The 15,055-nt window shown below is 36.6% G+C and overlaps 1 protein-coding gene and 1 pseudogene across 1 annotated transcript in view; both read right to left on the reverse strand.

Annotated features, from left to right (window-relative positions):
* LOC111347678 (uncharacterized) overlaps window positions 1-15,055 on the reverse strand; it is a 724,620-nt gene that overhangs the window by 363,498 nt on the left and 346,067 nt on the right. The gene's annotated exons all lie outside the window — the stretch shown is intronic.
* On the reverse strand, window positions 454-2,545 carry LOC148737643 (uncharacterized; annotated as a pseudogene).

Here is a 15,055-nt window from a genome sequence, read left to right on the forward strand (position 1 = left end):
ACTTTCTGATAACACGAATGTAAGATTTAGTAGTTGTATCCGCCCTTGACCTCAACATAATTTCTAGAACCTCGTAAACGTTGATTGAAGAAAATTGCTGAAAGCTTTTCTAGGAATTACTTGATAGCATTATCTATAAAGACAAGAACAAAGCAAAAATAACAAAAGAACAAAGAAGAACAAAAGAAAAAACGTCTTTTAGTAACCGTTTAAAACTCAATCGTTGTTGGGGCCAGTAAGACGAAACACTATCGTATGGGCCAGAGCCACGTAAGTCAACAACCATAGATTGGGCCAGCGCCACATATATCAACCATACTCCATTTAAGCCAGCACCACATGAAATGATAGGCTATAAATAGGCCATTGCTTCATAGATGAACAGTACACTGCCTTGGCCAGCGCCACCAAATGTAAATAATCTTTAGGCTAGTGGACACTCCCTTTAATGAATTACTCAATAAATTTCAATCTAAAGGCAATAATATTTCCTGTGAAAAGATCAGACCCTAAGTGCGAATTAAGGTTCTTCCGTGGGTTAGAACCTCATTCCCGATATGAATACTGTCAGCCACAAGATAACGACTATACATGTGTGCAATTAAAGGCCAGAAATGAGCCGAAGGCCAAAGAGGTATAACGAGCGTACCAACGGCCTCCAGGGATTTGAGATAATGCAAAACGCGTGAGATGATACCAACTGGAGGGACAACTAAACAACTTTCTCCCCTAAGAGATTGAAAGAAAAAAATAAACCCCCGAGGTGTTGGGATTCCAAAACCTGGAGAAATACCTGGGGAGCTTGTGATTATAATAATTAGCAAAGCAATCTACACTATGCGGGCCCCACAGGCCATCAAGAAGAAGAAAAAATTTCTCTAGTAATTTGCCAATCGTCAGTGTTAATTAAACGACTTATATAATCAGCTTTCTGATTCGAAGTGCGAGGGATCCATTGCACTTCTAACTGAATTCCTGATCGAATACAAATATCAAAAATCCTTCGGGCCATTTTATGCAGATCTAATTTCATGCTACCCACTTCAACAATCTTAGCAGCTACTTGGCTATATGTAAGCCACTTAACGTGTGATCCTTCCAACGCTGACGCAAATGATTGTAATGAAAATTCAATAACGGATAACTCCCTCTACGTTGAACTTTGACTTCTCTCGTTCTTCGACCACATTTTGTGGCACACAAAATCAATGTTAAAGTCAATAATTGCTCCACTTCCAGTAGCACTGGCATCCGAATAAACAAATTAACCTAGATCTTTACTTACAAAGCAAAACCTACGTATTTTTTTTCCAAAAATACAGTTCTTTCTTGCAGTAATCGTCGAGAAGGGATATAGAATCCCAGTTATCCCTGCAAAAGGTGGAGAAGACACAATGTCTGGTCATCATTCTGCCAATGCTACCAACTACGGGGCCGGTAGAGATAATTTGACCTGTAAAGGAGGCCAACTCTTTAGCAGACACTTTGAAATCGGTTTCGATGATATGATCAATTGTATTGATTATCTTAACAATTCTTCTTTCTACAATTTTTAAAGTACTTAGTGCGGAATTCCAGGTTAAACCCAGCCAGTCCAATACTTGGATGGGTTCCCATACCGATTTGTCTTCATTGACAACAAAACCCGCGTTACTCAAATCCACCCTTACGGCCAGGGCCTTAATGCGACAAATTTCGCTATCCTGAACAGTGTTTCTGGAGAAAGAGTTTGATTTGCACTTAGTGTTTTACAGTTTTGGCGTCAGAGCGTTGTCCCAGGGAGTCTGGGGACCAACCCCTCTTTTTATTTAAAGTCGCGAAAAATCCAATATTCAAAATAACGGTCAGCCAGAGATCACCAAAAGATCTATCAGAAGGATGGAGTGCCCTACGAATTGTAAGTTAAAATTTCGTTAAACTCTCAAATGTTATTCAATATTTAAAAAAATCTGTAATTGTTTTTTAGTTTGACTTGCTTCCTCTGGCAACCAGTACAAAAATAAACGGCAACCATACACCAGAAACCTTCAAAGCTACGGTAACGCTTCAAAACGAAAGCCCGAATCAGAGTTGTTAATCAGCAAATCATAAACAGATCTATGTCAGATATCTTTAGACGTTATAAATTCATTTTCTGTTGATCAGCTAAGATATAAAACTAAAACTTTAAGCATATCAACCTACTTGATATTCAGAATCCCTGACTTTGAAGGATATTTGCATGTACAGCTTTCAGGTAAAGTTGAATTCTTTAGAGTATCTTATAACGTGCAGTTGGTCAGTAAATGTGGGAAGTCTTTGATTATGAATTATACAATTTATTATTGTTTACCCAAATAATGACGCTGCTTAATCATTTGTGAAAGAGCACATTAGAGCATGTAGGTAGAGTACATGAGCTGCATATTCCGAAGATGTTTAGATTAATCAAAAAATTCTTAAAGAAAACATATTTTTACACACTTGCAGTTGACACTCAGCGACCAATAAAACCGTGATTGACTTGCCCAACTGGCATTGAATCCAACAAAAATGCCTCTCCCATCACTATCTATGCTTATTAAGTAATTATCGGAGTTTTGATGTCGGATGGTAGGAATGGTTTTGGTTGAATGTGCCTATCCTGCCTTTTTCCCTTCGTCATCATGAAGAAATAGACGCGGTCTGTAAAATTCCAAGGGGTACTTGGGCGTTGACGTCTGATTCTAAACCTATCAATGCATCTTTTAGCGGGGCTCAATTTTATAAAATGAGTACACTGATCGACTGCGTTCAGCAGTGAGAACTTTGCGACGTCATGGCACCATTGACTTCTCAGGGTTTCATGACGAGCTTTGCTCAAGAAAAAAATTCTCAGCAGGCATCGTAAACTGATGCCGAGGTTTGGGGAAGAAGGCGTTGGCTGGATGTCATCACATTATTTACACCACAATGTAATTATACAGATTAGCGCCCACGAATCCACGAGAGATACGCGATTGCGTGCGAGTTCACGCGGGGTCATCTGTTGGCGATGAAAATCAAAATCATGAAATGAAATGAAGTTTGTTGTGCGCGTAATGGTCATAAAATACTGCGTTCTCTCTGTTTCTGCCTGTTTCCTTGTAACGACATTTTTAATCACATAGTCTTTCAAAGATCCTTCCTTTTCACAAAAGAGGCAATACCGGCGAGGCGCCGATTCGAAAAAGCCTCTCTTTCAATTATTTAGGTATGATTCTTTCGCTTGGTTTGCCATAAAACAATAACAGAAGATATCGCAATTTTCATGTGCCGTACGACCTGAATAACAACCGTATCGAATTTCCAGTATTGCGTCACTTGGTGGATCGATCAGTGTTCACGCTTTGCGATCGTAGTACACGATGTTATTGTTTTGGTAAAAAACCTGAGGCGGTCGCACGACTTGGCCTCGTATCCTGGTTAAATTCTTACCAATATTATAATATTAAACCTCGACGAGATTCTTCATGTCGAAATGTCGAAAAGCATCATGTTTTCGATTTCGAAACCATTCGAAATGAAGTCATAGAGGCAGTCGGATTTTCGACGTGCGGGTTTCCACCGGCTAACTTAACCACGCAGAGTCTTTGCAGGATTACAAGTGCCACACTTGACCCTTGCAAGCATTGGTATCTACTTTTGAAAGAGGTATGTGACGTTCCTTTGCGTAAATATTTCATATGCGATGTATTTGAGATATTTCCCGACGAAATCCAAAGTGTGGCGACGCGGGAACTTCAGCCGGCCAAATCATCGTTTGGAGTAGTGGGGTTAGCCAGGATTCCCGACCTCATTCACGTTGTGTTCACGTTCGGTCTAATAGCTGGTATATCTTCTTCGTAATAAAATAATACCCGACGAACTTATTAAATCTGCGGGAGTTATGACTATCGTAGTTCTGGTGAACTCCGCCACACTAGACTTTGAGCCCGAAGGCGCGAAAAATTTATCTTTTGGCGCCAAACTCAGTCACGACTCCGAAGAGCTCGCTTCCTAATTTATCGGAAGATCAGCTAGAGTAAATTTCCTTGGAGTGGAACTGAAGAAGCTTCGAACACAGATTTCTCCTCTCGAATCAGCATAGAGTCAATTTTACAGACCCCTTTTTTCCACCTCAATGTTCGTACCTTGTCGTGGTGAGGTGGCTCGAGTGCCTCCATGACCAATTGCAATACAATGCCTTTAAAGAATTCAGCTTCAGTTGGTGGGCTGTATTTTCTGCAAGGTAGAGGCCAGACTAACACGGACTTTGCCATTGTAGTTATTGTTATGATTATTATAATTATCATTATTATTAATGATTTTGTTATTGTTATCATTATCTTTATGATTGTGATTGAATCATTTTCAAAATGAAATAGGCTGCTCAATGAGAATGGCATGCTGAGGCAAGTAGATTTTCATTTATTTACCCCCCCTCCCCCCAAGTAGAAATTCAAGTGTTTCTGATAGTTTTTCTCTTCAATAGATTGTTAGAATGCAGAAGATTTTCTAAGACACATTGTACAGAGGGCTTGTCTTAAGTAGTTGTTTTCTGATTCAAAACCACCCGCCTAGTTCTGTCTCTCTTGGGTAGTTAGTCCATGGACTGTTGTTATCTGATGGCAGAACTAACAGGTAGATCTGTTTCTCTTGGGTAGTCAGTCCATTATGGGCTGTTGTTATCTGATGGCAGAACCACCAGTCTGTTCTGTTTCTCTTGGGTGGTCAGTCTATGGACTGTTGTTATCTGATGGCAGAACCAGTCCCTACTTTTTTCAGCTCTATGCTGTCAGTCTTTTATGGACAGTTATTTTTATCTGATGGCAGTTTTAGCTTGCTCTTTTTGTTTTGAAAAATGTGTTGCTTATGCTGTTTGTCACGTATCATCTGTTATTAGTCAGAGGCACTTTCGTGAATCAATGCTATCATTGTCTTCATTATTATTATTGTTAACTAAGCTGCTACTCTTCTCTCTTTGCCACAGGGCCCACTACAGATAGCACTAGCTTAATGAAGTCCCAAAACCTTTCACAATGAGCCAACTCAAGAATTGCAGTCCTGAACAGTTTTTGGGGTTTTCCTGGCTTTTCTTGAGGTTATTTTGTCTCAGTTTCAATTACTTGGATACTCATTCAGCTAGACTAACAATAACACCATTTTGTTCATAGATAAACATTGAAATAATCATAGTAGTAATATAAATGATAATAATAATGATTTGTTATTGTTACTGTTATCATTATCATTATCTTTAAGATTATGATCATCATTTTCAAATTGAAATAGGCTGCTCAGTGAGGATGGCATGTTGAGGCAAGTAGATTTTCATTTAATTCCTCCCCCCTCCCCCCAAATAAAAATTCAAGTGTTTTTGGTAGTTTGTCTCTTCAATAGATTGTTAGAATGCAGAAGATTTTCTAAGACACATTGTACAGAGGTCTTAAATAGTTGTTTTCTGATTCAAAACCACCTGCCTGGTTCTGTTTCTCTTGGGTAGTTAGTCCATGGACTGTTGTTATCTGATGGCAGAACTAAGAGGTGGAGTTGTTTCTCTTGGGTAGTCAGTCCATTATGGGCTGTTGTTATCTGATGGCAGAACCACCAATCTGTTCTGTTTCTCTTGGGTGGCCAGTCTATGGACTGTTAATTGTTATCTGATGGCAGAACCAGTCCCTATTTTTTTTCAGCTCTATGCTGTCAGTCTTTTATGGACAGTTATTTTTATCTGATGGCAGTTTTAGCTTGCTCTTTTTGTTTTGAAAAGTGTGTTGCTTATGCTGTTTGTCACGTATCATCTGTTATTAGTCATAGGGTGACTTTGGTCAATCAATGCTATCATTGTCCTTAGTATTATTATTATTAATTCAGCTGCTACTCGTCTCTCTTTGACACAGGGCCCACCACAGACAGCACTAGCTTAGTGAAGTCCCAAAATCTTTCACAATGAGCCAACTCAAGAATTGCAGTCCTGAACAGTTTTTTGGGGTTTTTCTGTCTTTTCTTAATCTGTTTTTGCCCCAGTTTCAATCACTTGGATACTCATTCAGCTAGACTAACAATAACACCATTTTGTTCATAGATAAACATTGAAATAGTCATAATAGTAATTTAAATGATAATAATAATGATTAGATTAATGGAAATAATTATAGGAATTATAACCATCAGGATAATGAACATTATTTCTCTAACTATTGTAAATATTTTTATCATTGTCATTATTATTCTTATCATTATTATTGTCATCATTGTTATTATTATTATTATTATGATTATCATTATTATTGTTATTAATGTTATTATTATTTCCATCATGAATTGTTAGAGATACTTGGGAAAAAATGATCTATAGTTCCCTCCAACTCATTATTCTTTCAGTTAAGTGAATTAAGACTTGTGAACAGTTACTGCTTTATTCTATCATTCCTGATGACCATAGAAATGGTGAAAGTCCACAGATATTATCCCTCTAAGAGTTTCTGCAGATGTTTTTTTCCTCTGAATCTGGTTACAACAGAATGAAAGGCATCAGAGTATAGTGCGCCCAGCTAGACATGAATTGCATTAATATTACAGAGTCATTTTGCTGTATTCAGGGTTTAATCTTAGCCTTCTACAGACAAGTTTGTTCCTCTAAATGCAAAAAACATTTTATCGTTTTTTAAAACAAACTTACAAAAACTGCCAAGAAAGAGCTACTAAATTTATGGAAACATGACGAACAATTCAACTAGACTGTGTACCACACATCATTGAGATCAAAGTATCACTTTAGGAACATAAAATCGCAAGGTCAGTTTCCCATTTTTAGTGCCTGAGAAAAGATCAGGCCACCAGATTACTTCAAACTCTCTGGTTGCTCGTCCCTCTCAATTTCCAACAACCATTTTAGTTTACTGGGTGAGAATCGTGCTTGATTTCTTGCTCCATGCTCTTTCCTTGGCCGCCTGTAAAGCTTGTTGAGAGTTTAACAGCTACTACTTGCAGCAACCTCCATATTCCCCCGATAGCTTTTCTTTAACTCTAATGGTACAGAACTTTGATGACTCAGACCAGAAATAACATCATTCACTCTACCATCCCTGTAATAAAAATCTTTGGATTTTTCTCTCCATACAGGGGGCCGCAAATGCAATTTTTCCCTCGCACGTTTATAAAAGCATTCGGCATGCCTGCCAACAAAGTTTGGATGTATGTTTCTGGAACTTAGTATCTTTCAACTCGACACCATTTACCTGAAACCAAAATAATAATTACGAAAGTTAAGAGATTATTTACTTCTGGAGTGAAATGTACTAAATGATTTGCCCTTTCAAACATTAACCTGAGTTATCAGGTTTTGTCAATCACAAAATTACACGCCGGGTTATTAGTATTCCTTGGGGACCCTCCTATATTATCATAAATATCTAAGATAAGCAGGTCTTTTAGCTAGGTAATCTATGTTAAAAATCGCGCTGTACAGCACTTAGAATTATTTTCCTCACTCATTACTTTTTTCACACTGCAACTTCGCGTACTACGCAATTATTACTACGCAGTCATATCTGGTGTCCAATTGGGAGAAGAGCTTGTTATTATTTTTGTTTTAGAGGTGAATTGCGATTTCTTGTATGTCCCCTATTTCGTGCAAGAAAAGCACGAACAAATACTGAAAGTAATGAGTAAGTGACTATGAACAACTAGTGCAAAGTGACAGCACTATCGAGCCAAACTGAGAACTGCTCTTTAATGATTTTTAACATGTACCACCAATTCTTACTATTTTTAATTTCTGCGTTTTAAGAGACTTTGACATGTTCTTGAGAAGATATTAAATCGGTTAGCGCTGTCGTTCCCTTCTAAATTATTTTGGTTGAAGCGCCTCATAAGACACTGGTTTAACTAAAACCATGTTGGGCGACGTTGCATTTTGACTGCACAACCCGCAATTAAATTTAATTTTAACAGCAATTCGAGTGTGTGAAGAACGGAAAAGAGCAAAATTACATACCATCGGCCTTTCGATGCACGGACGAATTAAAACCTTTTTACAATTCCACTTATCCATTGCTTGTAACTGATAGACCTTGTCCTTACTCTTGCGGGAGGCCGTACGATCTGTTGTCCATTGTAGAACTTGGCAAACTTAGCGCACTCTGCCTCGAGCGCAACAATGTGATCTTTGGATTCTCTATCTCACTAGCGCAGTTGTTGTGTTGAACATGGACGAATAATACATCGCAGCGTGTCTTGTAGATAGCTAGAGATGCCATGTTTAGGATAAGCGCTGAATATGGACGAGCTTTAAAGCCGCCACTGAAAAAGCACAATCGACCGTTTTTCATCGTAAGGATCAGGTCTTTCACACAGCTGTCAGAATTAAAGAGAGGAAGAACGTCGATCTCGCTTACCTAAGTAGCGAAGTACACCACGAGCGGCGACGATGATCAAACACCTGGAAGATCACCGTGGTGTCCCTCTACTCTTTGGTATCATAACCAAGAGCGAGCCGTTTCGACTTGTCACTAAGTTTTACGGTTTATAAAACAAAGGCCCCGCTCTACACAAAGCCTTAAAGAATGAAACACTAGAAAAGCTTACTTAGCTTGGAATTATAAAAATTTCCTTTCTTAAAAATCGAAGATTTTCATGGTTTCCGTAACTTCGTATTTTTCCAAATTTCCTCTTTTGCATGTTATGCTATTTTGCATTTTCTTCAACGTATAATTTAGTTCAGCGTCAATCATTTATCATCCTTAGAAGAAAATATTCTGATTTTTACGTTTAACCATAAAATTGCTTTGGCTTACATTGTGCGCCTTAAAGGAGCGTTAAAGTAAACATGAGTTGATTCCACGCGAGGGTTTTACCTGGAAAAATGCCTGCACACGAGTGACACCGACATTGCCGCGTGTCCCTTTCTGGAAAACATTCGTGTTATGACAAGAAAGGTCAGCTTAAGGGTTTTTGGTTACCCAAACTATGCCATTTTGACGCCGAAAAGTGCCAAAAAGTAATTACAGAAACTTCATCCGCAACACCTTGAACGTGCTGTGGGCGCGAACTGAGATCTTCTCTTACAGTTAATAATTGCCAGGTGGAACTCAGATCCGGCTTAGCCTAATTTGCATAAATTTTTTTGGTGGGCAAAGCTCGTCATGGACCACAGCGTTTGTGAACACAGTGTCAGAAACATGTGAGAAATCTGAGAAACGCCAGCTGTCGCTTTCATTTAGCCCCTCCATTGACCTCCATTTAAAATCGTGATTGCATCGATTTGTGGCGTACGAAGTTACCGAGGTTCTGTAGTTTTTCATTGCTCTTTGGGGGGGGGAGGGGGGGGGCTACAACGGTCACCTAGAGGTATTTTGAACTTTTCAATATTTCGCAGAAAGAAAGGCGCGACAGAACTTTTTGATATAATTTTTGAAAAAGGCTCATCAAAAGGGTCCTTTCGGGAAAACTAAATGAATCTCCAATTTTTGCATCTGTCTGCGGACTTTCGATGTTGAAAGTCAGTGGCTCTTAAAGGGTGTGCGCAAACTTAAGTTGAGTGCCCCATGATTTAGTAGGTACTCAGACATTACCCTCTCTCTGAGGGGAAACGCGGTTTCCATCTAAGCAACTTAAAATGCAACTGATTATTTCTAACAGCGCGCTATAAGACATCGCTTTTTGATTTACTCTCGCCATAAATACTTTTTGCAAAAAGAGAGAAACGAAATTACTGATTTGTTTACAGTTCTACTTATTTTTTTGAGACACCAGGGCAAGAGAAAATTTTGGCGTCTCAAAATCGTAATTTAGCATCACGAAGTCCGATTGCTTTATTGCAAACTCCTTTTCTTCGTCAGGCTCTTGTACATGAGTTAAAATAAAAAGAAACTAGGGACATCATTCACAAATCTTAAAATTATTTATTTATTTAAAAACCTGGAGGTACTAAGAGATCGATGTCGAGACGCTAAAAAAGCAAACTTGCAACAAAATGTGGTTGATTTATTACAACGTTCGTTGTCTTAATCCCACACAAAAGAGTTATTGATTACCTTTACGTCAACATCATTTTAAAATGTTTTTTCTTCGATGGCTCGCACCTTCCACAACCCATTGAGTACCTAGCAACTGGTTTTACACCATGTTGAAATAATTAATACTGCATATGAGGTTGCTATGGCGATATCAGAGCCTCTTGGGGAAACTGTTACTTTTATGGCTTATAGTTACCTTATTTTCTGGAAAATTTAAAGTGTAAAAGTGTCGATCTATTTAAACATTGGTAGCTAAAACGCAACAAACCATCAGTTCAATTCATATCCTCCTTTACTGATTAGGAGCCCAATGTACTGAAATACAAACAGTATTTTTGAGAACTTAATCACTCTCAAAACCGTGATATATATTTATGCGTAAACAAGTACAAAAGTAGTTCAAATGGCCAATAAATACCATCAGAACCACGCATTACTACTGCAACTTGAGGGAAGACTCCTGCTTTAATCTATTTATTATTATCATCATTATTATTATTGTCATTATTAAAATTATCATTATTATTATTATGATTATTATTATGATTATTATTATTATTATTATTATTATTATTTTTATTATCTTCTTTTTTGCATCAGCCTAATTAACCTCAACCAAAACACCGAAATCTTAGACTGGTCGGACGAATGGCCATGACACATAAAAATTCATCGCACCCAAAACTGCATTATACTAAACATACTAGATGTCTAGTTGTTAAATGGAAAATACGGTTGTGACCAAACAACATAGACCTGAGTGAAGAACCTATCGAACCCATTCGCCTTCTTGATCTAAATTTGAGCATACGTATTTTTGTTAAGCTATCAATGGCCTACATCTATTACACTGAAATACTGAATCGTTATGATATAAAACCAGACAGTGGTTTAGTTATAGTGTTTTGTCCATAAAAAAAAAAAAAAAAGCGAAGTTTTTGGCTTTTTTCGTCAGGAATATCTGTACGATAGAAAAGCTAAGCTAAAAGGGAGTAAAAAAGATGTAAAGAGGAAGGGAAAATTACCTTGGCCCCGCGGCAAAAGAATTAAAATGTCTATCCTTTAAAAGTTAGGGTACAAGAAAGATATTAACCTCATATCGCTGAGGCTTTTGTTTGGCAAGAAGAAATTTTAAGCATACCTGTACTTGCCAGGAACTCGATCTACTTAACTTCCCATTATGTTTAAAACAAAAACAAAAGCAAACAAACGAGAATACCTTAGGTATTGCTTATGTTTTTCTACGCAAATCATCTACCTCTTGAGTCTTATTTCTCCAAATTTTGCAATCGACAAAGTTTTCATCAGCAGATCGTTAATGAATCAGTCTTGTGAAAGACATAAAACTAAACTTATAATTTCCCCGCAGTAAGCACTTTTTTTTATCATATTGCAGTTGTGATAAGAAGAACTTCGAAAAACCTACGTACAGACATAATCGAGTGTTGTTGCTCAGAAAACCTCATAACTGAAGTTTATCTTTTGTTTTTTTAATAATGTACTCTTTAAGTCCCGACCTTTTCACATTAATTTTTAAAATAGAAATTTGCATACTTATTCTCAAAGTTGCTTTATATAACAATATTACCCATTCTTATTATTCATGTCAGTTAACCTTGTTCAAGATAAAACGTCTACACATCGAATAAACCTTAGAAGTCCTTTGATTAAATTTGAAATATTCTCTTGGCCTCACTGGATATGGGCGATAATCGAAATATGAGAAAGTCATTGTGAGTGTTTCCATAGTAATTGCATAGCATCTACAACGTTTAATGGCGGTCAGTCCCAAAGTTATTCCAGGTAAAATACAAGATAGACTCATTTATGCATGCGTTTCACAGTGCATCGATGATAGTTAGAATATTCCTCATTATTACTGTAACGAATGAAAAGGAAGAACCACAAGGATCTAGAATTAAAGGGGAAAAATCTCCTCAAAGGGATAGAAGACAGTGTACAGCAACTATTGTGACAGCCTCTAGCTTGCTAGCAGGCGATAGTTTGCGTCTACAAGCGCGAGACTCAGCGCGGCGAAAATTACCATTTGAAAGCGCGGGGTAGGGAGGAAGTGGAAAATTTTATTCATCTATTTGTCTGTTATATAGTTACTCACGTTCAGTTACTCACTGCTTGAAGATGGCATAAGCATGCCGAAACATGTCTATCAAAAAAGTTGTCTATTTCTTACAATATTTATCATACTTGCTACTATTACGACCTTAAAGGCAAATGACTTGCTAAAATTCAGATTTTAAGATTTACTTTTGTTCGCTGGACAGCCAGCTAAGCATAAAATCATACAAACTTATTGCACTATTTATGCTCGCCTATGCATGTTTCGATGTAATAATTACGTCAATTATTCAAAATGGCGCTGGAAATTAAAAATACATGATGAGAAGAATCAACGTTTAAACAGAGAAAGAACAAATGTTGCCAGTCTTCTGCTACTATTTAACAGGTCAACGTCTCATTCGTTAACCCAATTGCTAGACTAATCATACCATCAACATAGATCGTCCATGCATCAGCACCCATAGAAACGCAGAAGAATATGAGTATTTTGTTGTAATGTTTACATACTAAATTTTAAAAATATCTCACCTGGATTTTTATGTCTTGTACATACCTTGTTTCTTGTCCAAAGAAAAAATATATTTAGGAGAAGCTGTTTATAATTTTTTTTCAAAAACAAATTTATAAGAACATACTGGTTTGTATTAGACTTTAACAGTATGTTATAATTACCTCGGGATAAATTACAAAGAAACGACGTAGCGCAATTTATTTATTTAGGTTCAGTTTCTTGCGTGATTTAAGTGTTTGATTAGTTTTGACTTAACATTTTAGAGTACTCTTTACTTTTTTTCAATTTCTCAACAGAAAAGTAAAGGTTAGCAGCACAAAATAAGTATATTCTATGAGATGGAATGGTTCAGATGTTATAAAGATAATTATAAATGACAGATTTCTATGACCTTTATGATCTCATCCACTGTTGATAATAAACTGGTAAAATAGAACTCTGAGGGTCCTTTCTCCATATAATTGATGAGCACAATCTCGATTTCTATGAATATACTTCGGTTTTCAGGTGGTTTCAGCTGCTTATAACTTTGTTCAGGGAATCAATCCACATACCTACCTGTATTACATTTTACCAGTATGTTACAATTACCTTGGGATAAATTACAAACCTGAGTTCTCTGGTGTTATATAAAAAGTGGTTTGGGTTGTTAGACTTAACGTTTTAAATTTCATAGGTGTCAAAGATTTGAAAACCCAGATAAAGGTCAGCATGACAAAGTAAGAGTATTTTGCGTGAAAAATTATCAATCAGCAGATCCTACACACATCGTCGCGTTAGAATGATTTAGGTCAAGTAATTTCGTTCTCTGTTGATTTATAGGGAAATACAAAAAGAAATTTTAAGCGCCCTTTCTCCTTGTAATTGATGTTTATAATCCTGGTGACTTTATAGGAAAAGGTTCATCTTTCAGGTCTAGCCCAATTAGTTAGAATGTTTCATAACGTACAGCAGATCTGTAGTTATAATGTTGCTTAAAATAACGAAATTCACAATTCAGTAATTGTTCACCCAAATATAAGAAATTTTGCGAATGGGTCAATGCTACAACCTTCCTCAGCGGCGTCAGACTTCATCTTTAGGAAGAGTTATATGAGCAGTGTTAAGTTTGAATTGATGAATTGCAAAGGTTAATAATTCGCCGTCGGGGTACCCTTTCTCGAAGAAAGCATTTTTTTTTTTTGTTATTTCACGTTGTTGTTTTGCCGAAGGAAGCTAGATTAAATAGATACAGAGCACTGAAAACAGTGCAGCGAAGAAGCAAAAAAATGAAACTAAACAAAATCTGCATTATTGTTCCAAATTTTTCAATGAAGCTCATCCAACAGCCCATCTGTAACAATTCCATTGTTTATAAGAATAATATTTTTTAGATTACTTAAAACTTTTACAAAAGTCAAAAGTCAAGCTTCATTTGATTTAATAACACTGCAGATAAAGCTCAAGCGAGACTTGACACTTTCCTGACATCAGACTCAAAGGTAAGGTCTAAACGGTGTTTTATTGAAGGCTCTGGTTTACAGTAAAGATGATCTGACTCCCTCGTTGACAACTTAATAGCTTGGTACAATGTTCTAAACTCGGGTGCCATGTCCCTCCAAAAGCCACTTTCATGTTCAAATTATTCTCACTGTAACAGCCTTGTTTGATGATTGCATTTGAACCATGTTCTCAAACAGATTGAATACCACGTGCTACAATGAGCTAGAATTCTCAAAATGAGTTAAACAATTTAGAAATGAACTACAAAATTAGACCTGAAACACTACCAAATATCTAACGGAGTGATATTCTGAGACCTTTCTATTTACTTAATTAGTTATTATTATTATTATTATTATTATTATTATCATTTTATTTTTAAGAGAAATATCAATAATATAAGCGTAGTTTGGTTTTATTCATTTGTCTATTTTTCAACTAGAGATACCCATGAAATTCAATATTTCGACTCGCAGCTTGAGTGCAAAATACTAGCAATCGATTTGTGCAAAAAAGCTATTCATATTGTTTTCCTAGCATTAACTTATAACTGACTTAATTACCCAAACGTTTGTCGAAGTCATTTACTTAGACTTCACTTTAGGTCTACTTTACTCTAAAAAATTGAAATTAAGTTATAACGATTGGAAAAATGAGCTACTGATATCAATTAAGGCCTGAACACTAATTAGTGATGTGCTATTTAGTAAAATCTTCTCCTTTTTTTGTTCATTTTTATTATTTTTCTTTCCATTTAGAGATACCAATGAAACAAGTAAAACAAAATAGAACGAGACAAAACAAAACAAAACAAAACAAGGCAAAGCAAAGCAGAGCAAATCAAAGCAAAGCAAAACAAAGCAAAACAAACAAAAACAAAATAAACAAAACAAAACAAACAAACAAAAACAAAATAAACAAAACAAAACAAACAAACAAACAAAAAACTCGACACTTAGCTCGATTGCTTGCTAGACGAGTCGTG

Source organism: Stylophora pistillata, chromosome 2 (assembly GCF_964205215.1).
Source record: "Stylophora pistillata chromosome 2, jaStyPist1.2, whole genome shotgun sequence".
Classification (NCBI taxonomy): domain Eukaryota; kingdom Metazoa; phylum Cnidaria; class Anthozoa; order Scleractinia; family Pocilloporidae; genus Stylophora; species Stylophora pistillata.